Raw genomic sequence first — 23153 nt, 5'->3', positions numbered from 1 at the left:
GTTTAGTAACCTCCAGGTTATTAATAAGCTCCTGAGTGGTTCTTACACACATTTAAGTTGGAGAAATGCAGGTAGAGGAAATTTTTGCTGTTATGACTCTACAGTTAACCTTGTGTAAGGAGAATGTAGAAGAGGCAGCCAGGGAAACCTATGGCCCAGGGGTACCTCGTATCTAATCACTTCATCTCACTCACCCAGTAGGGTTCAAGCTAGACTTCACAGGAAGGTAATCTAATGCTTGGGGCCCATCCCAGGCCAATGAAATTGGTATCTCTGAGAGGGAATGGGGTAGCCCTTTCCCTCCAGAGTCCCAAATAGCTGTCCTACACCAAAGCCTGCAAATGGGAGGAGGAAGGATGGGGGCAGTTTGGCCTGTGGATTACTTTCTTTGACTCTCTCAAGACTGAAAAATTTTAATTTAGCTGTAAATATTTTAAAACCAGTACATTTCAGATTTAAAACAATTTTAATGTGTAACTTCTCATGAAAATTCGAAGACCTGGCCTTGCTGGGCCTACATTCTTGAATGGCAAAATGGCTGCTCCAACTAGGCCCTTTGCAGATCTCTAGGTTATCCACTGGGCCATGGCCTCTGAAAGCATTTGAGCGACCAGGGGGCACTACCAGGGGGCTTCATCGTTTCAGCTTCCCTCATGTCCTCCCTGCATCCCAGTCTCCACACCAGCCTCTCTTGTCACAGATACTGTTAAAATCTGGTAGCACCCCACCTAGCAAGTGGAAGGGAGTTCTGAGGAGTTAGACAAAATGGAAGGTTTTACAAGAAGGAGGGTGAAGCAAGGAAATTCTTTCTTTCTCTCTCTCTCTTTTTTTAGCAAGGAAATTCTTAACAAAAGAAAAGGATAGTTCCAGGCATAGTCATCTTTTCTTACTGGGCAGGACAGGGAGGTCTTCCTTGGTGGAAAACCTCCTCTTCCTTTGGGGGAGGGTATTGAGAGGGAGCATGTGACAGATTACCCCATTGGTGCTGACCAGAAAATTCCTGACTGACCACCCAAGACCACATTTCTGAAGGAGGCTGAAAACTGCAATTGGGTTAATATTAAGACCCAGTGCGGTAGCTCAGCCTGGCATAAGTGACTCTTTCGTGGGACTGTGGTTTTCTTATTAATTCCAAAGTCCTCCTCAGTATGGCACATAGTTTGGGGAAACTGCGTGAGGCAGGCCCCACTTTGTTGGCTGGATTTATCCTGCGGTTCCAGAGCCCATTTCTTGGAGACAGGGTTGCCCGTGTCTCAGGGCACATGCAGAGAACGGGTGCAGCCTGGAGCAGCACTCCCCCCTGCCAAGATGCCTCTCAGGCACAGACCCCCATCCTGTTGCATTCTCTCTACAAGGCTAGTTTCTTCCCCAACCACATCTCCACTGGACACCAGAGTCCCCAGAATGAGCTCCAGCAAGCTCCTCACCTCAGTGAAATCACCCTTTTTTGGGAGGGAGCCGCACAGGCTTGTTTGACCAGAATGCTTCCCTAGGTCTGTGGAGGGCAGGATTCTAAATGTGAATTCCATGGGCTTACCTGAGGAGAGGAATTTGAGCAGCGCGCCCCTCCCTGTAATAACGAACTTCCTCATACTGCTTCAGTTTCCCTTATATCCGCAAACCTTAGCTAATGGGTTGATCACTATTTTTGAAAAATCAATGTTAGACATTCACATCTATTTATTAGTGTTTTAGTGCTCTGAGAATGTATATCGGAATGTAAGTAATTTGTCACTTAAAAATGCAAAGCTGGTGCAAAATGTTTCTTATCTGCAGTAATTGGAAAACAACTGAAACTAGCCCCTAGACTGATTTGGAAGGTACTCCAATTAATTCACTATCAGCATGCAAAAAAAAATTTTTAACCCACATAATTGTGTGCAATATGATTTTCAGCCTTACCTAAAAGAATGTGGGTTATCCTTTTCTTGATCATCTTCTCTTTCACCTTGAGTAGATGTGTAGTGTCCTGGAAAGAAGGTAGACATTTTGGAGTTAGACATGGCCAGGTATGAATCCTGCCTTGCTATGTGCTCCGAGGCAGATAACCTTGTCTGAAATGTTTGGCTGATGGTACATAGCTTCTGGGCCACAATGAGGATTTAATGAAATAGTGAAAAGATCACACCTGATATATCCAGGCACATCTGTTTCCTTCTTCATAGAACTTTAAGTTTCATTCTAGTGAAAGTAGAGGTTTAGTGAAAGGCCTCCCATTTTTTTTTTTAAGATTTTATTTATTTGACAGACAGAGATCACAAGTAGGCAGAGAGGCAGGCAGAGAGTGAGGAAGGGAAGCAGGCCCCCTTCTGAGCAGAGAGCTTGATGTGGGGCTCGATCCCAGGGTGCTGGGATCATGACCTGAGCTGAAGGCAGAGGCTTTAACCCACTAAATCACCCAGGCACCCCAGACCTCACGTTTTTTAAAACATATTTTATTTATTTATTTGACAGAGAGAGAAAGCAGGGAGAGCAGCAGGCAGAGGGAGAGGGAGAAGCAGGCTTCCTGCTGAGCAAGGAGCAGGATGTGGGGCTGGATCCCAGGACTCTGAGATCCAAGTCTGAGCCAAAGGCTGACACTTAACTGACTAAGCCACTCAGGCACTTCAAGGCCTCACATTTTTACAATAAAATTCCTACACTTCACCACAATTTTAATAGAAAAATATCATCACACCTTCTGGGTCCATAACTTTTACTCAGGATCTTGTAAACATATTATGTGGATTCAGTTTATACAATAGTTCTGATATTGTTAGAATTACTGCTATTAAGCAGAATTCTCTATAGAGAAAAAAATATATATTTTCAAATTTCAATGAATTGGCACTTACTCCAAGCAATATTTAATTCATCCTTTCAACAATCATTTGCCGTCTACCATGGGAACAGCTAGGAGAATATCATCCCTGCTCATCCTGTAGAGAAAAAGACAAGACAGGTACATACTGTCGTCATACTTCAGTATAGACACCAACGCATAAGCACCCTATGAGAACACAGAATATGGAACCACTAGTTTTACTTAGAGACTAGTGGTCTCTAGAGACGGACAAACTTACAAGTGTAACAGGTGATATAACACGACCACTATGAAAAGAACTTTTACCATCACAAATAGTGCTTGTTTTAATGGCATTTCACTTGTGACTTACTTCATATTAATTTGTGTTCTGCTCTGTACATCCATAGGTTTCTTTGTGTATATGCCTTGTTCCAAAATAGGTATATCACCTTTAAGTGAGCTACATCCAGAGAATTTAAAGACAATTTCTTCGGGGGCGCCTTGGTGGCTCAGTCAGTCAAACGTCTGCCTTCAGCTCAGGTGAAGGACTCCAGGGTCCTGGGATTGATCCCCTCGTCAGGCTCCTTGCTCAGAGGGGAGTCTGCTTCTCCTTCTCCCTCTGCCGCCCTCCCTGCTTGCATGAGTGCGCTCTTTCTTTCTCTATGTGCCAAATAAATAAATAAAATCTTTAAAAAAAAGATTTCCTTAATTCCAAACTATAATGATAGCAAATATGTTTTTCCTAAAATATTTGTGAAACATAATGGAAAAAGATAAAGTGCTTCTTGGACCAATAAGAATGTCATAAATACTAAGCTATAGCCACTTATAAAATTATTGGGGGTATAGCTCAGGGGTAGAGAATTTGACGGCACTTATAAAATTATTAACATTAATTTTGTCACATAACTGACCCATGTTACAGCACATCATTACCAAAAAAGCACTGATCATGAATTTATTTGAATCTGCAAAACAGAAGATTTTATTATTTCCTGAGCATTATTTGGCAAGATTTAACAGTAAGAAAAGAAAAGTCTTGAGGCACCCGGCTGGCTCAGTCAGTAGACCAGGTGATTCTTGATCTCAGGGTTGTGACTTTGAGCCCCACATTGGGTACAGAGATTACTTAACAGTAAAACTGGAAGGGAGGGAGGGAGGGAGGGAGGGATGGGTGGGTGGGAAGGGAGGAAGGAAGGAAGGAAGGAAGGAAGGAAGGAAAAATCTTATTTTGATACAGGAGTTGGGTGGTTATCTGGGCTCACACAAGAGCTAAGTATTTTCCTGAAGCTGGTATTTCATAGAAGCCAACTCACATTTATGCCTTAGTAAATACACGTAAGCACAAGGACTGAATGTTGAGTGCTGACAGAGAAGTCTGAAATCCTGAGTATCAGTTTCATACACAGAAGGGGCCAGATCTCCTGAAGTTTATAAAAATGTACTGAGGTCCATCACCTTTGACTTCTTTAGAGTTGTTCCTACGAGAAAAGATAATCAAGGTCATAGGCCCACATCCACATGGCCACACCCACAGCTAGCTCACCCAGTGGGGTGTTCTAGGCCCTCATGGCGGACACTCTAGAAATGTGCAGAATACAATAAAATACCGTAAAAATATATCTTTCTAGAAGGGGTCCAAATCCCTCTACTTCCCCAAAGAGACACAATTATTTAATAATTTGGGAGCCTTGAAAATAATCTCATTTGAAGTATTAAAAAAAGAATGAAAACGAGAATCAGGAAAGGTTGGTTTTAGTCAGCTCTGCCACTGGCCATCTGTATCATCTTTGATGAGTTCACTAATCTCTAAACCTTCAGGGCCCCAATGCATTTTTATAAACTTCAGGAGCTCCAGCATCTGTGGGTATAAAACTGATATTCAAGATTTCATGGCTTCTCTTTGGGCACCTAAGTTTCACTGCCTGTACCTCTGTGTCGTTTTACTAAGGTACAAGATTTCTTCATGTGAAAAATAACAGTATTGGACACACATAAAAATAATTCTATTTAATCTCTAAAATTTTATGGTTCTAAATAATTTATATCAAGTGGTAATGAATGCAAATTTTATTCATTTTGTGTCTTTGTACTTTTTATAGAGAGACAAGTTTGGTAAAGATTTAACTCATTTATTTGTCTCTGTGTTCCAGACAAAATTGTCTTATATTCTGGAGTAAGCAGGGCTCTTCCTACTGCTCCCTTATGATGATGGGGACAATACAGTGGGCGAGATGTATGAAATCGCATGTCTGCAGAATAAAGAAGGTTTGCTTCATATTTTTCTACAGCACTGCCTTGATTCCACTTGGAAAATACACCTTTAATTACATGCTGGTGAGAACTACAGAGCTAGAACATCTGAAAATTACACAGTGGATAATCATAGGTTTTCTTTTTCTTTTTCTTTTTCTTTTTCCCCTTCTTCTTCTAATTTTATTTTACCGTATTTATTCAGCTGTCTTTATCTGGGAAATCTAAGCTTAGATCTTTTCTATAGAGAAAAGGACCACAAAATGATGAGGATGGCTTTACAACTCTTTCCAGAATTCAGCATCAGCCTACAGAGTTAAGTGCTATAATGAATATACGCTCTGTAATGATGCATATTTCAACCTAACCAGCCAGTCATGACTATGATAATTGAGAAAATCAATGCCGTTGGGTCAGACACCCCTTCTGAAATATCATAAGGGGAAATGCAATACTATTCTGAGAAACAAGATAGGGAAGTTCATCTTACAGTGGAGCCTACCACCAATCAACCTTTAGAATTGAAAATCAGAAAAACCTGCAATACATAGACTCAGAGACAGGCAGAGGTCCCCTACATTTATTTTTTTCCTTTAGCAAGACTAAGGAACAAGAAAGCAAGTGAAAGCTTGGCACAGACTGTGTCTATACTATTCCACAGAAAGTGAATTATTAGGTGAAAAATCAAGCGAGGGTTCAATAACCCCTTCTCCCCCCATGTAGTTAATGACTTAATCAGTACACTGTGACCTCATGTTTATCTCCCTACAATTCCAGGTCTTCGGGTTCATGTTAACCCTGTGTTCTTAATTTATGCAGCACATCACAGAGAATTATGGAAACCCCGTCAGCTTTGCTAGAATGATGTGATGTTGAGAGCTATTTCCAGTTGAGAGCACAAATGACAAGGAAGGAAAAAGAAAGTGATGGAAGTAATAGGTGGAGAGATGCTATGAAGGTATGCGGCTCCTGTAGAATATTATAAACACACAAGCCTTTTCTATTCTCTAGTTCTCACTCCATTAAAAAAGATGTCAAAATCTGAACTGAGACCATAAGAGTGGTATTAAAATGTTAAGATTTAGGTAACCAGCTAAAAATTAAAAAGTATGAGGGGCGCCTGGGTGGCTCAGTGGGTTGAGCTGCTGCCTTCGGCTCGGGTCGTGATCGCAGGGTCCTGGGATCGAGCCCCGCATCGGGCTCTCTGCTCAGCCGGGAGCCTGCTTCCTTCTCTCTCTCTCTGCCTGCCTCTCTGCCTGCTTGTGAGCTCTCTCTGTCAGGCAAATAAATAAAAAATCTTTAAAAAAAAAAAAAGTATGAGAAGGCCACAGCAGGTGGGTGAAAGGGTAGAAGTACAGATCACTTGTAAATTAAGAACACAAACATTTGGGGTGCCTGGGTGGCTCAGTGGGTTAAGCCGCTGCCTTCAGCTCAGGTCATGATCTCAGGGTCCTGGAATCGAGTCCCGAATCGGGCCTTCTGCTCAGCAGGGAGCCTGCTTCCTCCTTTCTCTCCCTCTGCCTGCCTCTCTGCCTACTTGTGATCTCTCTCTGTCAAATAAATAAATAAATAAAATCTTTTAAAAAAAAACACACAAACATTTGTTTCAAAGTTCTTTTTATTGGACACCTAGATGGCTCAGTTGGCTGAGTATCTGCCTTCTGCTCAGGTCGAGATCCCAGAGCCCCACATTGGGACTCATCGGGGAGCCTGCTTTTCCCTCTGCTTTTACCCTATTTGTGAACTCTCACTCGCTCTCAAATAAATGAATTAAATCTTTTTTTAAAAGTTCATTTTAGGGGTGCCTAGGTGGCTCAGTCAGTTAAGCATCTGCCTTTGGCTCAGGCGGTGACCCCAGGGTCCTGGAATCAAACCTACATGGGGCTCCCTGCTCAGCAGGAAGCCTGCTTCTCCCTCTCCCTCTGCTTGTGCTCTCTCTCTCTCTCTGTGTCCCATAAATAAATAAAATCTTTAAAAAATTTATATAAAAAGTTCAGTTTATTTTCCAGTTAACAAAATGAAAGAATATGTCAGCACTTACTTTTACTTTCTATCCCCCAAAGGAAATTTACTTCACTCAAACACTTAAAACCAATCATACATACATGGATAGGCACGAGAATCTATTTATAGAGCTTTATCTTCAAGTTTTAGAGTGTTTGTAGGAAAAAAAATCACCATGTCCTTTTTTTTTCTCCAGTAACACTGTGAATGTACACTTTAGATCCTACACACTCATCAGAGAGGCATCCCTGAAAAAAGAAACCTTTGTCCTTATATTTTCAGGCTACTAAGCAAGAGCAAGCATCCACCTGTTCTTATCACTAAGCACACATTTTCAAGTAAGATAAGCCAAAACTGGACATCAAGTCTCTTTGCATCCCTGTTTTTCAAAATAGCACCATCCACTCATGAGATAAACTAAGTGGCTCTAAATTTAGTTCATAAAATTAAGCTCTCCAAAGAATAAAGTTCTTATGCTTGCATTAATATAGCTGATATAAATAAATGTTATGCTAGTGGAGAATAAAATAATAATTCACAGTCTGAGCCTGAGCTTAGGGGAAAAAGTATATTTTTATTTATTCTGCATTGCCGCTGATGGAATCAACCCATGTGAACAATTGTGTCCCTTGAAAGAAGACTGCCCCTTTGGAAATACTCTATGGTAATTGTGCTCACATGTTAACATAATTTATAGTCTGAAAAATAAAGGTGCTTTAAAAAAAAAAAGTCAAAAGAATGATGTAGTTCATTGTCAGTTGACCAAAATATATGGTTTCCACTGCTTTCAGAAGTAGTAGAAGCGTTTCTTATTTGCTCTTTAAATTCATAAAAATCTTTTTTTAATTTATAAACATCTTTCCAGTATTCCAGTCACTAAAGCCATAAATTCAAAACTTTCTTTTGTCAAGTCAAGACACCAAATGGAAATAAATTAATGTACACATTCTTTGCAATCATACAAGGGGAGTATCTCCTAACATCCTCATTCTTTTCCCAAGGGGAATTTTTGTATTCAGTCATTACGTCTTATAAATTTAAGACTTATTAACAGGAATATATTCCCTAACCAGCTTGTTATCTTTTCAGATGAAGTCAATGCCTTTGATGGAGATTCCAGGAAGATTGCTTTTCTAAGAGTAGATGAAAAGGCACATTTTCTACCCAAATTGTTTTTTCTTACAGTTGAAAACCGTAAGAATTTTTCTTCAAACCCATCATTTATTCTTATTAAATAGGAGCACATTAGAACCAGTATTTATATTTATTTAAATGTGGGCTTTTGAAAAGCCCTTTATCTGCTCAAAGGCTGCAAAATCCAGTATGCTCCTCAACGGTTGAAAGAGTGAGGGCAGCTAGGATATTTCTGTGTTCTTTCATAGCTGCTGCTTTCCAAATAACTTCAATTTAGTCTAAACTTGTCATGGACTTTAGGTCATATGAAATTTTAATTATACCATTTTGCATAAAACAAATCTATATCAGATATCAGAGGAAATAACACTAGCATCACATCATAGTTTGGGACTCAGGTAGTTTATTTACAGTAACCTTGGCAATATTAACATAGCACTTTAAGGAATATTTATTTCCTTAAATAAATATGGGGAAGTCATTTTTTTTTTAAAGGTAATAATCATGGCGCAGTTAATTTCAGAGGCCTAAGAAACCTGGCGGATTCTTCGATCAGATAACTGAAGTGAAACACTGGCATCTGATGGCTGGCTATTTTTCTTTCTTTGAACCTTGTTTCCAGGTTTACCAAAAGCCGTGCTCGCTCAGCTGCTCTTTTATCTCAACCATCTCTCCAGAGTTTGGGGCTGGAAAGGGTAGTGGGCAGGAGGCGAGTATTAATAAAGGGGAAGGAAGTGTGGAGCGGAGAGGAGGGGGTGACATGGAGGGTGATGGAGCAGAGCCAACATCACTGGCCACTGTCCCTCCCAAGCCAGCAGTGTCTGTCTACCTCTCCCACCCCCCACAAGCTGACTAGCCCAGGTATCTGCTCAAATGCAGATATGCTGAGGTGGGAACCCAGCCTTTCCGCTCACGACCTTTATGACTTGCACACAAAATCTGTATTTTAAAAGATTCTTTTTTTTTTAATATGATTTTATTTATTTATTTGACAGACAGAGATCACAAGTAGGCAGAGAGAGAGGGGGAAGCAGGCTCCCTGCTCAGCAGAGAGCCCGACACGGGGCTCAATCCCAGGACCCTGGGATCATGACCTGAGCCGAAGGCAGAGGCTTTAACCCACTGAGCCTCCCAGGCGCCCCAGTATTTAAAAACATTCTTATGACACCCAAACATCCTATAATAGTGGAATGTCTCTTCCATGCAAAAGGCTCTGCAAACAAGCAGATGTTTCTTGTTGGCCTGCTGAAATTTGACACATTAAAATCTGAAGCCATAAACATTTGAAAAGCACAGCACATGTTCAAAATCCATGGACAGCTGTACTCCCACTTTCTCTTGCGGGGCCCCCCTGCCCTTGGACATAACCGGTTACGTATCTCTTGATTTATCATTGTCCTCTATGTTCAAGATGCGGCCGCAGAAGGCTGACGGCGTGGTTCCGCCTGTGTGTAAGCGCGGGGCAGACAGGCAGCTGTCCAGCCAGCGGCACTAGCAGCCGGCATGTGTGGGGAGGGCAGCCCTTTGCTTTATGGCTCCTGCGGCAATTTTCACAGCCTGTTACTGTTTATGGCTCAGGGCTCTTCACCTTGTATGTTACCTGACACCTTGACTCCAAACAAGTGACCTACTTTTCACTTCATCATCTGCCAGTGCTGTTTCCTGGTATTTTATAGCCAGACTGCCTGATTTGAAAACGTACCTCTGCGTATCCTCAGAACATCTCTCCCATGTGTTCAGCAATTCACTCCGCTTCGCTTCCTCAGGCAGCCCATATGTGTATTCTAGCGTCTGAAATGACAAGGACTTCCCTGACTCCCCAAACGTCTCACAGCCTCAGTCATAAGACTTAAAATGATTCATTGTTAAGGTGCAGCAATTTACAAAGTTGAGGCATTAAAGGTCACCATAAATGATCTATGGGAAGGGTGACCAACAATATAATAGTAACTATTAATTTAACACCTTCTAGGAGCTAGCCACTGTATATAATTATCATTAAAACCCCCAAACTCCTGCATTATTATTGTCCCCATTTCACAGATGAGGAAACAGATTTCCAGAAGGATGAAATGTGTCCAGGATGATATTCAGCAAGTGACATCTTCAAACCCAGAACTGTTTTGTCCCCAAAGCCCAAGGTGATAACGCAGCCCAGAGGCCTTGGTCCGTCATCCACACCAAGCCCAGGAGCTGAGAGACTTGATAAATATTTGACAAGTCCATGAATGAACACCTTGCTGTGAATTAGTTTACCAGATTGGCTTCCAGTCACCTGGCAAGTGTTCTGAAGGAGTGAGAGCCTGGACAAATGAGCTGCGGTAGGAGGCAGAAAAGGTGCTCCCCAGAGCGGTGGGCCCAGCACCAGCAGGATGGAGCGAGACACCGTCTGGAGACGCCAGAGAAAAATCACAGAATGACTCTAATGTTAGAAGGATGGCTCTAAGGAGAACAGAAAGAGACAACCCAGTGGACATAAGGAAGCACCAACAACAGTTCTGGGTTAATGGAGCTGCTCCAAGATGACCCCACAGCTACCATCTTTTCTTTCCCCTTCTACCGTCTTACATTCAGCATCATACAGGGAGGCAGTCCAGAGAGGGAGAGTAAAACCTGGAGCTTTTCCCTTTGGGAATTACAGCCTCCCATACACATATGCACGCAGACTTTGAATTCTTAAAAGGGTAATTTGCCTCACTTTGAGCTGTTATTTTTCTCATTAACATCATTAAATACCTCAAATGTATTTTGACTCTAGACTTGAGCTGTAGAACAGAAAGATCTGTATCCTTTCCAACATATACTCCAGCTCCATGATAAACATCTGAGATGTGCTACAATAGAAAGAATAGACCAGAGAACCCCTGGGGATCTCTCCCCTCTGCTCCACCTTACTGTTAATGAGCCATAGTTAGAAGGAAAATATCAGGCCACTGACCATGGTGGTGGGAGGAAGGAAGGGAAGGAGGGAAGGAAGGAAGGAAGTTAGGAAGAAAAGGAGGAAGGGAAAGAGGGGGGGAGGAAAAACAAACTTTAAGAACAAACAGAATCAAAGTTAAAGTGGATGGGAGTTTACCAAGTCTATAGCCAGAGAAAGTGAGCTGTGATTTAACTGGGTCTGTGCTATCTTTCTGTGAAAGGAAGAAACAATACCCAATGAGTAAGAGGCCTTGGAATGAGCTTCTTTGATCAGAAGGGAAATGAACCCTGACAAGAGAAATGGGATGATGAGACCCACATGCGCTGGTCACAACACACACCAGAGTGGGAAGATATAAGTGGTGATGTTATTCCAGAGAAAAGGAAAAAAAAGAGAGAGGGGGGGATCAGGATGTGAATTGAATGTAAAAGAGGAAAACCGGGTCAGAAAACCTGAATGACACAACCCCACCATCATCGGAAGGCTGATAAGGGTATTACTATGAGGTCAACTGGGATGAACCCCCTGAGTCTGTGAGTTGGGACTCCAAGCACAGGAATTCTATAGTGAAGCCAAAAGGAATTGATTCTGGGATCTGCAGTGACAGCCTCAATTTTTTCTTAATGAGAGACCCCAATGTCGTGATAGGATCAAAGTCAAATGGTTTACTAAGTAAGGTTGATCAGAAGTGCCAAGTGCAAGGGTGAGTGACAGACTGGGAGGTAGAAATGAGAAGTACATGGAAGGGTTGGAGTAACCCGTGACACCTTTGCCAACCTAACAATTGAGTAGCACAAAAGTAAGAATTTGCCATTTCTCTCATTGGTATATTTTCACTTTCTACTTACTGTAATAAATCCAGGGTGCACGTTACTGGTATTAAAATGTGTCCTTGCCACTATCTATCTTGTTACACACAGGGAATGTACAATATCAACCAACTGCATTTCACCTTTAAGCCTGTGTCCAAATTCTCTGTAATTACTTTCTAAAATTCAAGAATCAAATCAATCTGAAGAATGCAACATCTCTCATTTTACAAACCTGCTATCCAAGCTCTCTCTATGAACTAAAGAGCTGTGTAATAAGATGTATTTATATACAACAGTTTTGCAGAGTGAAATGTCTCTCTTATGAAATAAATTTGGCTGTTAGTAGCAGACACTAGAAATAATAGTAGCTTAAATAGGATGGAAGTTATTTTTCTTCTACCAGACATGGTAGAAGAGAGCCATGTAGAAGAGAGCCACAGTGAATGGGGACCAACATTCCCTTCATCTCTCTTTTCCACTGTCCTGTGGATTTTACCATCAAGGCTGTGTGAGGTCCAAGACAGCAGCTGGAACTCCAGCCATCCGATCTTCATTCTAACAGGAAATAGGAGAGTCCTCAGCTGCTCTCTAGCTTGGTTTAAGAAACCTTTCAGAAGACTCACTCAACAGCTTTTCCATCTCATTGGCTAGAACTTAATCACATGGCCATATCTGGATGAAAGGCAGGTAGAAATGTAAATTTTTATCCATTTTTATCCGGGCACTTTGTCACAGCAAATAAAATCTGTTTTCTTGTTAAGAAATAAGAATATTGTGTGGTGCCTGTCCATCTCACTAAAAGCTTTACTAAAGCATTATAAATACATATGATCCAATATGATTATTTCAGTGACTTTTGAACAATCCCTTTTCTGGGATTCATTGTACTACTGTTCCCATCACTGACATGTAAAATGTAAGAGTGAACTCCTTTATTGGCAAGTCCCTAAATAAAGGTCACCACACTAATCTAGCCTACCCCTAAAAAACAGAACACATACATTGAACCTGTAATCTAAAGCCTTTGTTATGACTTTGTTAGTACTTGTACTAACCTAGTAAAAGGTTAATCTATTTTTTATTTCAACCCTATGACTACAGTTTCCAGTCATCTCCAAAAGCTAGTTTAGGATGAGGATGAAGGGATTTTAACTCTTCCATAAACTTGTTTAGCTCCAGCTGCACCATTCTCCAAATTATTTGATGTGAATGGTTTTCTCAGATTTATTTCACACACACACACACACACACACACACACACACACACACACACACAAGCACAAACCCCCCTGCTCTGTAAGCTTAGCTTCATAGTCCCCTTCACACTGCTTTCCAATCAGGTTGCAGATTCTAGTCCTAAATTCCCATAACGTAGAAATGCTAGAGTGTCTCTACTGTGACTATAAAAAATACTTAAAAGACATAGGAAGTTGCCCCCCATTGTAGACTTAGTACTAGGGAGGCTGTTCTGTACCTGCTATTTAAATGTTAGAGGAGATTTTTAGGTGTTAATTAACATCACTAGAAAAGACAGAGAAACAAGGAAAGAGAGAGAATAGTCTATTTTCAAAGTGGTTTGCAAATATCCCCAGTAGCCATTTAAACCATCCTACCCACAACGAAGACCTTAGAGATCATGACAATGAGGTTCAAGATTCTGTTGCTAAGGCACTTCTTCAAACCAGGGTGAAAAATCCCATTATAAATAGTACATTAAAAAGCTGATTGCTTTGTGCCTTCCTGTACTTCTATTCCAATATGCATCTTTATCATTATCAACAACTCTTTTGAACCCAGTGTTCCCTGTATCCTTCATTAGAAAATGCACATCACTTATTAAGATGACTTCAGCCCAGATTTCACTCAGGAGAGAGTAATAAAGAGATATTATTTGCTTGAACTGATCTTTAACCCAAACTCTTGGTTCTCTTTCTTCGGTGACTCATTCAAACACCACAGAGCCTGATTGGAATGAAAGAATCTTCTGTGATACATCCTATTGTGTTAAAGATTTTAGCAATCTTGCCAGGTGTTTATTACAGATTGCTGGAGATTACAATTACATTCATATAAAAATTGCTTAATGTTTGATATTTATTTTTGAATGACCAAGAATTATTTTTCTTATTTGATGCTTTATAACTCTAAGAAAATGTTAAATAAGATATAGCCATTAACAGTGACATTGTGATTTTATGAACCTATATAAGAAACCAACCTTAGATCGTTGCTATTGATGTTTGGAAATTCAGTCTATTTGCTCTGTTTTTAATGACATATAATTTTGAACACACTTTATTATTTTGGATTTAATTCTAACTAACAGTTTTAAAGCCTAACATATATCGAGCACCTAACACATGTTAAAAAGATTTTAAAAAATCATATCTCACTTGATTTCCATGATAACCATGAGACATTGGTATTGACATTAGACAAAATTAAGGCCCAAAAAGGTTAAAAAGTTTAGTTCATGGTCATATAGCTTCTATGCGGCTTTTTCTCCTATAATAGGGTTTCTTCTGTAGGAAAGCCTAAAGCAAATAATACAGCTCTTTATTATATAATTATCTCACAAAGTATAATGAAATGGTTCACTTCCATCAATTTATAAAGAGATTTTCATAAAATCCCAATTCTGAGTTTATCTGAAAATCGGAAGGTTTATCCTGAGCCCAAATTCCCAAGGAGCATCTGTAAGCTAGAGTTGAGTAGTAGCAGCTCTCTTTAGACGGAGCTGGATGACACCATCCCCACCTGTCAGCTTCATTCATTTATGTTATTTAACTGCCTCTCTGTATGTTAGAGTTAGTGACTTACAACTTAGGTTCTAAGAACCAGTTCCACCAAACTCTAAAAAGTAGGAAATCTAAGCCTGTTTCCCACACGCAAGATCCATCTCCCTCCAGTGGCTATTGTCTTTCATTGTTGGGGCAGTGTGTATATTGGGTGAACCAGCCATTTCCATCAAAGATGATTTGAGGGGCACCTGGGTGGCTCAGTGGGTTAAAACCTCTGCCTTTGGCTCAGGCCATGATCCCAGGGTCTTGGGATTGAGCCCCGAGTCGGGCTCTCTGCTCAGCAGGGAGCCTGCTTCCACCTCTCTCTCTCTCTCTGCCTGCCTCTCTGCCTACTTGTGGTCTCTGTCTGTCAAATAAATAAATAAAATCTTAAAAAAAAAAAAAAAAGATGATTTGACATGTGAGCCAGCGGGGTACATCACATGCTCTCCTAGGAATTTGGAACTCAGACTTATACACAATTACTGAATCTCCACACATGGCTACAACTGTGACTGTCACTTTGGGACGTGTACAGTGGCTGCGTTCTGCCATTTGACTGTACAGGTAGGAAGATCCCATTCGGAAAGGAAGAGAGAAAGAGGGAAGCAAAAATGACGTCAGGCCCCTGGGATCTGTGAGTTTCTTTTTCTTTTCCTTTCTTTTCTTTTTTAATGATTTTCTTTATTTGTTTGAGAGAGAGTGCGAGAGATAGCATGAGAGGGGAGACAGTCAGAGGGAGAAGCAGACTCCCCATGGAGCTGAGAGCCTGACATGGGACTTGATCCCAAGACTCTTGGATCATGACCTGAGCTGAAGGCAGTTGCTTAACCAACTGAGCCTCCAAGGTGCCCGAGTTTTTCTGTACCCTTATAATAAATCCTGTTATGTGCATACATCGTCTTAAATGGTTTCTGTCTCTTACAAACACTTGTCGTAGCCCTGAAACTTGTTGACTTCCCCTCTCTATGCCTCAATTTCCAAATCTCTGAGAATTAAAAAATAAAAAACCTGATTAATATTTCATTCAGCCTTTTAGATGAGATTGTGTTGGTGCTCAAATAAATCTACATATAATTCACTGAAAACTGTAAACCATCATACAAGTTATATTATTATGACAGCTCTGACAAATGTTTAATTTTGACCAGAGACATAACAGATGAGGAAAAGTGGGCAAACATATAAATAATAGGAAATAAAAATACTTCAGTTGGTAGGGCCAAAAGTAAGGTGTCACTGTTAAATCAGTTAATTTTTAAGGAAAGAGGCAAGGGTTAGAGGATGCAATTTTAATAAGTGTTTGAGCAGTCACTTCTAAGAACATAATTACCATAAAAATAAAGTTTTTTTAAAGAAGATTCTTCAAAGGAAATTCAGTTTAATTGCATAAACAAATCAGCAGCATTCCCAAACAGTAGCTTTACTGAGTGAATATATCATCATTTTAATGACCAAAGAATCATACAATTTGGTAACTTAAAAAAGCACTCTTGGAAAACCATTCAATACTCTCATTTCCCAGTTTCACAGAGGATGAGCGACTTCACAACATCAATTCCCACGTGAAAAACAAAATCATCAAGCCTTTTTAAATTCCAGATATGTTTTCAGAGCACCATGATCATGATTATACCCCCAATTCCAGAACACTTAATGTTTTGAATGAATGAACAAATGAATGAAGGAGTACTACATGCATATGAGATGCAAAAAGAAGAAAGAAAAAGCCCCTGATATCAAGGACTACATAGTCTGATATGATGACTGGGGTAAGTTTATGTACATCTGTGACCACAAGAAAGAGTAAGGGGGTGCTAAAATAGACACACAAAATACTAATGGCATTTGAAGAAACAAGATTTCATATATAATTGAGATTGAGGAAAGGCTTCATGGAAGTTAGTATGGTTCCAAAGGATGGCTTCAAGATTGAAAAGCAGAGACCACGGAAAAAGACCTGGGGATATAGCTAGGAGAATAAGATTTGTCTTCCAAATTAGGAAAACAGTATGATAAAGACAGTATTAGTGTCATTTTTAGGAGTGATTGCATAAGCTCGATTGAAGCACTGGGCACAACTGGGAAAGACATTTCAGAGAGTCTTGGGTGCCAAGCTGAGGAGTTTATGATGTGAAACGTTGGGGTTTAGAAACAAACATAGTCAAGGAAGACTTCTTAAGACATCTCCAGTGCAAATGGGGTGGTTTTATTAAAGCACAGGGATAAGGCCTGTAGGCAGAAAGAGGTGCACTGAGGTAGTAATAGTATATACTTTCAAGTTGGGAGGTAGTAAGTCTCTAAGGTTTCCAGGACGTGGAGAAGCTAGCTATTGTTAGGAAAAGGTCATTTGCTACTTTCTAGTAAAACCTTAGTCATGAGCAGGCACCTGGGTGGCTCAGTTGGTTAAGTCTCTGCCTTCAGCTCAGGTCATGATCTCTGGATCCTGGGATTAAGCCCCACCATTGGGCTCTCTGCTCAGCAGGGAGCCTGATTCCCTCTCTCTCTCTGCCTGTTGCTCTGCCTACTTGTGATCTCTCTCTCTCTCTGCCAAAAACAAAAAAACAAACCTTAGTCATGAGACCCTTCAGATGTCTATCGATGGGCCATTTGCTTGCAATATAATTGCTAACATATATTTTAGAGTGATGGAGATACAGGAAGTTTCCAAAGGGATTTTTTACAGGATCATGGAGCTCTGGCTAATGTCAAGCTAAGGTTGCCTTTTGCCTCTAGCAAAGTATTAACATAGAGGAGGCTAAAGCTCCTTGAGGAAGGTCACTCTGCTTGTCTCAAGTACTTGTCAATGGGCTGTTAATTTTAAGGAAATTTCACTTTTTTTTCTTTTGCCTTTGTTCTCCACATCACTTGGACCAAATTTCTGTAGGCAGTGGGGAGGCTTTGAGAGTCAGCATGCAGGGGACTTGACAGTGAGAAAAGGATTTCAAGAAATGAACTTGACAATTGAGTATGGATTTGTCAATGTGGGGCCAAAAGAGTAAAGAATACAAGGTAAGGTAAGAAGAGTAGAGCAACAAGACCAAAGAAGGAAACCTAAAGGAGGGTTTTGCTTTCAGAAGCAAAACCAGTTGAATCTGTAAGATTTAGGAAAGAAAGAGTGAGACAGAGAGCAAAGAAGGAAGGAAAGAAGGAAGAAAGAGAGAAAGAAAAGAGAGCTGAATAGGAAGATTTGAAACAGGCAAAAGTGAGGGAACTGGGTAGATGAAATAATTTATTTTAAGGAACATTAGTTGCCTACTCGATTTAATACTTCATTGAGTTCTGTTAAGTAATTGAGAAGAGTGATTTACTGAGTATAGATTGAATATACAAGAGTTGAACCTCATGGTTCTAAAATCAAGGATTTTAATCATTATTTATGTTACTTTTACATCTGACACCAGAAATGTGGTTAATATAAGCAAGTCCTCCCAGGTCTGGAGGCAGTTTTGTGACAGATTAGAAGGGCCTGCTTTTAAGTGGCGTTATCATATAGGAGAGACACTGATGTCTAGAAGAGGGCTAGTTTGCTAAAGATGTGAGGACTTCATTTTTTACATACATTAACAAAGTGAGGTGAAGAAGACAGGACGGAGTTAAAGGGCGTTAGTCAGGATTCTCCAGAGAAATAGAGCCAATGGAAAGTACGTGTGGAGAGAGAGAGAGACTGATTTTAAGGAATCAGCTTGGACAATAACTGAGATTTGGTGAGTGCATAAGAGGCAGAGATTGGAACAATACAGTCACAAGTCAAGGAGTTCCAACAGCTACCAGAAGCTGGAAGAGATAAGGAAAGAGACTTCTTTAAAGCCTTTGAATGGTTGGCAGCTATGCCAATACTTGGTTTTGGATTCTGGGTTCCAGGTCGGTGAAGGAATAAATTTCTGTTACTTGAAGCTACCCATTTTGTGCTAATTTGTTACAGCAACCACAGGAAGCTAATAAAACATCTGAGAATAAATGTAAATTGATTTTGCTATTAAGAAGGATGACACTGGTCACATTCAAGAAAATAGTTTCAGGGCACCTGGGCAGCTCAGTGGGTTAAAGCCTCTGCCTTCCGCTCAGGTCATAATCCCAGAGTCCTGGGATCGAGTCCCTCGTTGGGCTCTCTGCTCAGCAGGGAGCCTGCTTTCTCCTCTCTCTCTGCCTGCCTCTACCTACTTGTGATCTCTGTCTGTCAAATAAATAAATAAATAATCTTAAGAAAAATAGTTTCAATAGTGATATGAGTAAAGCCACATGCAAAGGTGGTAAGGCAGAAGGTCCCAAACTTTCCTAGTTTATGGGTCCTTTTGTATCTCACTAATTTTTTTTTTTTTTGAGTGTTCCTAGGTCAAAAGAAATACTGAACAGTTTATTAAGTAGTTAATTCCAAAAAACTCATTCGGTATTTACATACTAGCAACTTAGTAGCTATTTGGAAAAGTAATACATAAAAATTAAAAGAAAAAATATTTGATTTTAGTCTTTTTTTCTTAAAGATTTTAAGTGAGGTGCAGGCTCCCCACTGAGCAGAGAACCCAACGGTGGGTTCCATCCCAGGACCTCAGGATCATCACCTGAGCTAAAGCCAGACACTGAACTAACTGAGCCACCCAGGCATCCCTGATTTTAGTTTTAAATAATCACAATTGCTAATGGGATGCATGTATATAACACACATTACACAACTTCCTAAAATTTGGAATTAGATTGACACCAGCTGCTGTCATTTCCTGTTCCTCATTGATTTTCAACCCCTTGTTGACTTTTATCACAGCAACTACTGGAAATCCAGCTTTTCAAAGATATGACACTATGTAAAGGAATGTAGAGCTATCTAACGTTAAAACTGAACTATCTCACGCTAACATTTTGTGTTGTCAGAAAGATGGCAAGCAGTATCGTGTTTCCCTAAAAAAATTTACAGTATCCCCCAGGCATTGTCACTGTGGCTGGGGCACCTCAGCACACTTTGGAAAACATGAATTTAAGGAGTGAGAGGTGAGAAAGTGTAAATAGAAAGTATAGATGACATTTATAAAGCAGTAAAAGCTTAGGGAAGAAAAGTTAGAAGATATTCAGAAGATTAGCAAAGATATTCCAAAGTTAAAGGGAGAACAAAGCAACAAAAATTTTTAAAAAGATTTATTGGACTACATCAAAATTTAAAACTTCTGTGCATCAGGGGCACCTGGGTGGCTCAGTGGGTTAAGCCTCTGCCTTCAGCTCAGGTCATGATCTCAGGGTCCTGGAATCGAGCCCCGCATTGGGCTCTCTGCTCAGCGGGGAGCCTGCTTCCCCTCTCTCTCGGCCTGCCTCTGCCTACTTGTGATCTCTGTCAAATAAATAAATAAAATCTTTAAAAAAAACAAAAACAAAAACTTCTGTGCATCAAAGGACACAATCAACAAAATGAAAAAGAAACCTACAGAATGGGGGGTACCTGGGGTGGCTCCGTCCATTAAGCATCTACTTTCTGCTCAGGTCGTGATCCCAGGGTCCTGGGATCAAGTCCCACATCATTGGGCTCCCTGCTCCACATGGAGCCTGCTTCTCCTCTGCCCGCCCCCCTCTGTCTCTCATGAATAAATAAATAAAATTTACAAAAAAAAAAAAAAAAGAAGAAGAAACCCACAAAATGGGAAAAAATGTTTGCAGATCATATATCTAATAAGGGGTTAGAATCTAGAATATATAAAGTACTCCTACAACTCAACAACAGACAGCGTAATTTTAAAATGGACAAAGAACTTGACTAGACATTTCTCCAAAAAGATATACAAATGCCCAACAAATAAATGAAAATGAAAATAAAGGAAATAAATGAAAATGAAGTGAAAACAGAAAATGACAATTGTTGGCAAGGATGTAGAGAAATTGGAACCCTGTACACTATTGGTGGGAATGTAAAGTGGTGTAACTCTTAGGGAAATTAATCAGAGTTTTGTCAAAAATGCTAAAACAGAATTACCACATAATCTAGCAATTCCACTTCTGGGGAATATGTCACAAAGAAGTGAAAGCAGGGACTCAAATACATGTTTGCACACCCATGTTCATGGAAGTATTATTTATTATAGCCAAAAAGTAGAAGCAACGCAGATGCCCACTGACAGATAAATAGATAAACAAAATATGGTATGTATATACATACAATGAACTATTATCCAAACTTAAAAAGGAAGGAAATTGTACATGCTACAACATGGATAGATCTTGAGGACATTATGCTAAGTGAAATAAGCCAGTCACACACACACACAAATGCTGTATGATTCTATTTACATGTAGTACTAAGAGTAGTCAAAATCATAAAGACAGAAAGTGGAATGGTGCTTGCCAGGACCAGGGGGCTGTATTGAAAGAGGGGGTTGTTTAATGCACCCAGAGGTTCAATTCTGTAAAATGAAAAGAGTTCTAGAGACTGATTGCACAAGGTGAATGTATTGAACACTACTGAACTGCACACTTAAAAATAGTTAAGATGATACGTTTTGTTATATATATTTGATTACAATTTTTTAAAAAGTTAAGGCAAGAAGTCATGAATGCAATCAAATTAAAGATGTAAGCAAGATAGATTAACCAAAGGAACAGGATTTCTACCACAATCTGTTTGCCTACTTAGGTGAAATATATGCAGCACTGGCACCGTATAGATTGAATATACTATTTCTCCAAAGTTAATACAATGCCAAACTTTAACCTAATCTGAAATAAACATCATACATAATAAATTAGTGAAATTTAAGTGTATAGTCAATATGGGCAAGAAATATTTTCATAAAACATCCTATGAAAGCATTAAAAATCCATTTTCTTTGCATATACATAGAAATAGCTAAATAGAGCAAATTATTTAATATATGTAGAAGCACTGATGAGCAGGAAAAATTATCATTTTGGCCATGCTTTTTATAGCTTAGCAAATATTTTCCCTTCTCAGATTCCCTGTTTTGTACAGAGGAACTCTGCTGTTTTGAAAAACAATGCACCAAGGCCCTTGCAGTAGTCAAACTACTGTACTGCCAAAAAATAAGCACTTTCTGGTGCATTCCAGGGTGGTCCTATCCAACTTAACTGTACTTTCCTATTCTTTAGCACCAGTCATATCACGGTCTTTTCTAAGCATACACATGGGACCATTATTTTTTTTCTTATCAGTACTTTTGAGCAATGCCAGATTCTTAAGCAACTTTCCCCAGTCACCAAGATGTGAATCAGTCAAAAAATTGAAGATGAACTCTGCAATTTTCTCTCTGCTCAACAAAGCAATCAAAACTGGAAAATCAGAAAGAACTGTTGTGTCAGTAAGAATTTGGTTAAAACGAAACTCTATCTAGATTTCTTAAATCCAAATAAGTTACAAAACTCAGACTAAATTCTACTTGTTCCATAATATGATGATCTGTTTGAGAAACAAAGTTTCGATAACAAGGAACAGAACATAGCAATCTTCTTTTCTGTGATCCTGGCAGAGAAAAACAATTGCAAGCCTGATAGTTAATGGCTAGCAAAAAATACATTGTATCTGAAGAGTGACTTTGTTAACTTGTATTTCTATTATTGGTTGAAGAAAGTATTTGTTGATAAGCAGATTGTAATTTTGTATATTCGTGAGTTCAAGTCCCTAAAAACAAAAGACCCAGTTTTCTACCTAGGGAACTATAATCTAGGGGTGGTAGAAAAGTAGTACAAAAGTGTAAAATTACCTTAGAGGAGGAAAATACACGTTCTTAAGAGCAGAAATGGGGAAGAATTTTTAATAATATCTGCTGTTATCTTACAAATTTATCCCAGTGAATCCTGAATAAATACTTAATTCAAGAACAAACGGCCACTCTAAAGTACAGCGGCAAACATAGTTTTCAGGGATAAAATTGACCCCAAAGGAGTATTCAAATCAGCTAACCTTCTCACTTTTAAGGTCCGTCTCTTTTTGGAATGAAGAGAAAGGAAAACTTGGTTTCTTAATGGACTCAACTGAAAAAATAAAAGTTAAGTCTGAGATTAATTTAAAAGTGTGGGATATTTTGATGGGCGACCACCTATACATTAATCTTCATTTTAAAAAACGGGGAAAGGAGTGACCCTTTATATTGTCTAGATTACCGGAAGAGTGAACCAAGAAAGATACTGTGCACATCTTTTTAAAATTGAAAATACATGTTCAGTAAAATGGTCATTTACATTTTTGAGCATCTTTTCGCTGAACCAGCAAACGGCGAAGTCGGCAGGGTCGCCCCGGGGCAGGCAGCAAAGAGCAGGGCCATCCTGGGGGCTCTGCGGGGTCTCACGGTGGTGGGGACCGGAGAAGCGACGGCAAGTGCCAGGGCAGGGACCCCCTGAGACAGCTGGAGAAGAGCTCTGGGGGGGCATGCATTCGCAATCCTCCGTGGAGCACGCGGGGGAGGGGGAAGCGGGGGCGACAGGGCCGCGCGAGGACGCGGTCGGCCTAGCTGGGCGGGGCGGCCGCGGGT

The 23153-nt window shown here is 40.0% G+C and overlaps 1 protein-coding gene across 3 annotated transcripts in view; it reads right to left on the bottom strand.

The window, feature by feature from the left end:
- TMEM117 (transmembrane protein 117) overlaps positions 1–23035 on the bottom strand; it is a 522294-nt gene extending 499259 nt beyond the window's left edge. For 2 of the 3 annotated variants that reach the window (XM_044226653.1, XM_044226654.1), the window contains exons 1-2: positions 2835–2918; positions 1903–1969 (exon numbers count right to left, since the gene is read on the bottom strand). The gene's annotated coding sequence lies outside the window, so the exon portion shown is untranslated. Of the gene's footprint in view, positions 1–1902; positions 1970–2834; positions 2919–22863 lie in introns of those variants that run through there. The other variant, XM_044226655.1, reaches the window with a different exon arrangement.
- Positions 23036–23153: the final 118 nt, after the last annotated feature.

This window comes from Neovison vison, chromosome 12 (genome assembly GCF_020171115.1).
Source record: "Neovison vison isolate M4711 chromosome 12, ASM_NN_V1, whole genome shotgun sequence".
Lineage (NCBI taxonomy): Eukaryota > Metazoa > Chordata > Mammalia > Carnivora > Mustelidae > Neogale > Neogale vison.
Note: the sequence above shows the minus strand (reverse complement) of the source record. Positions and strands in the feature narration are given on the sequence as shown.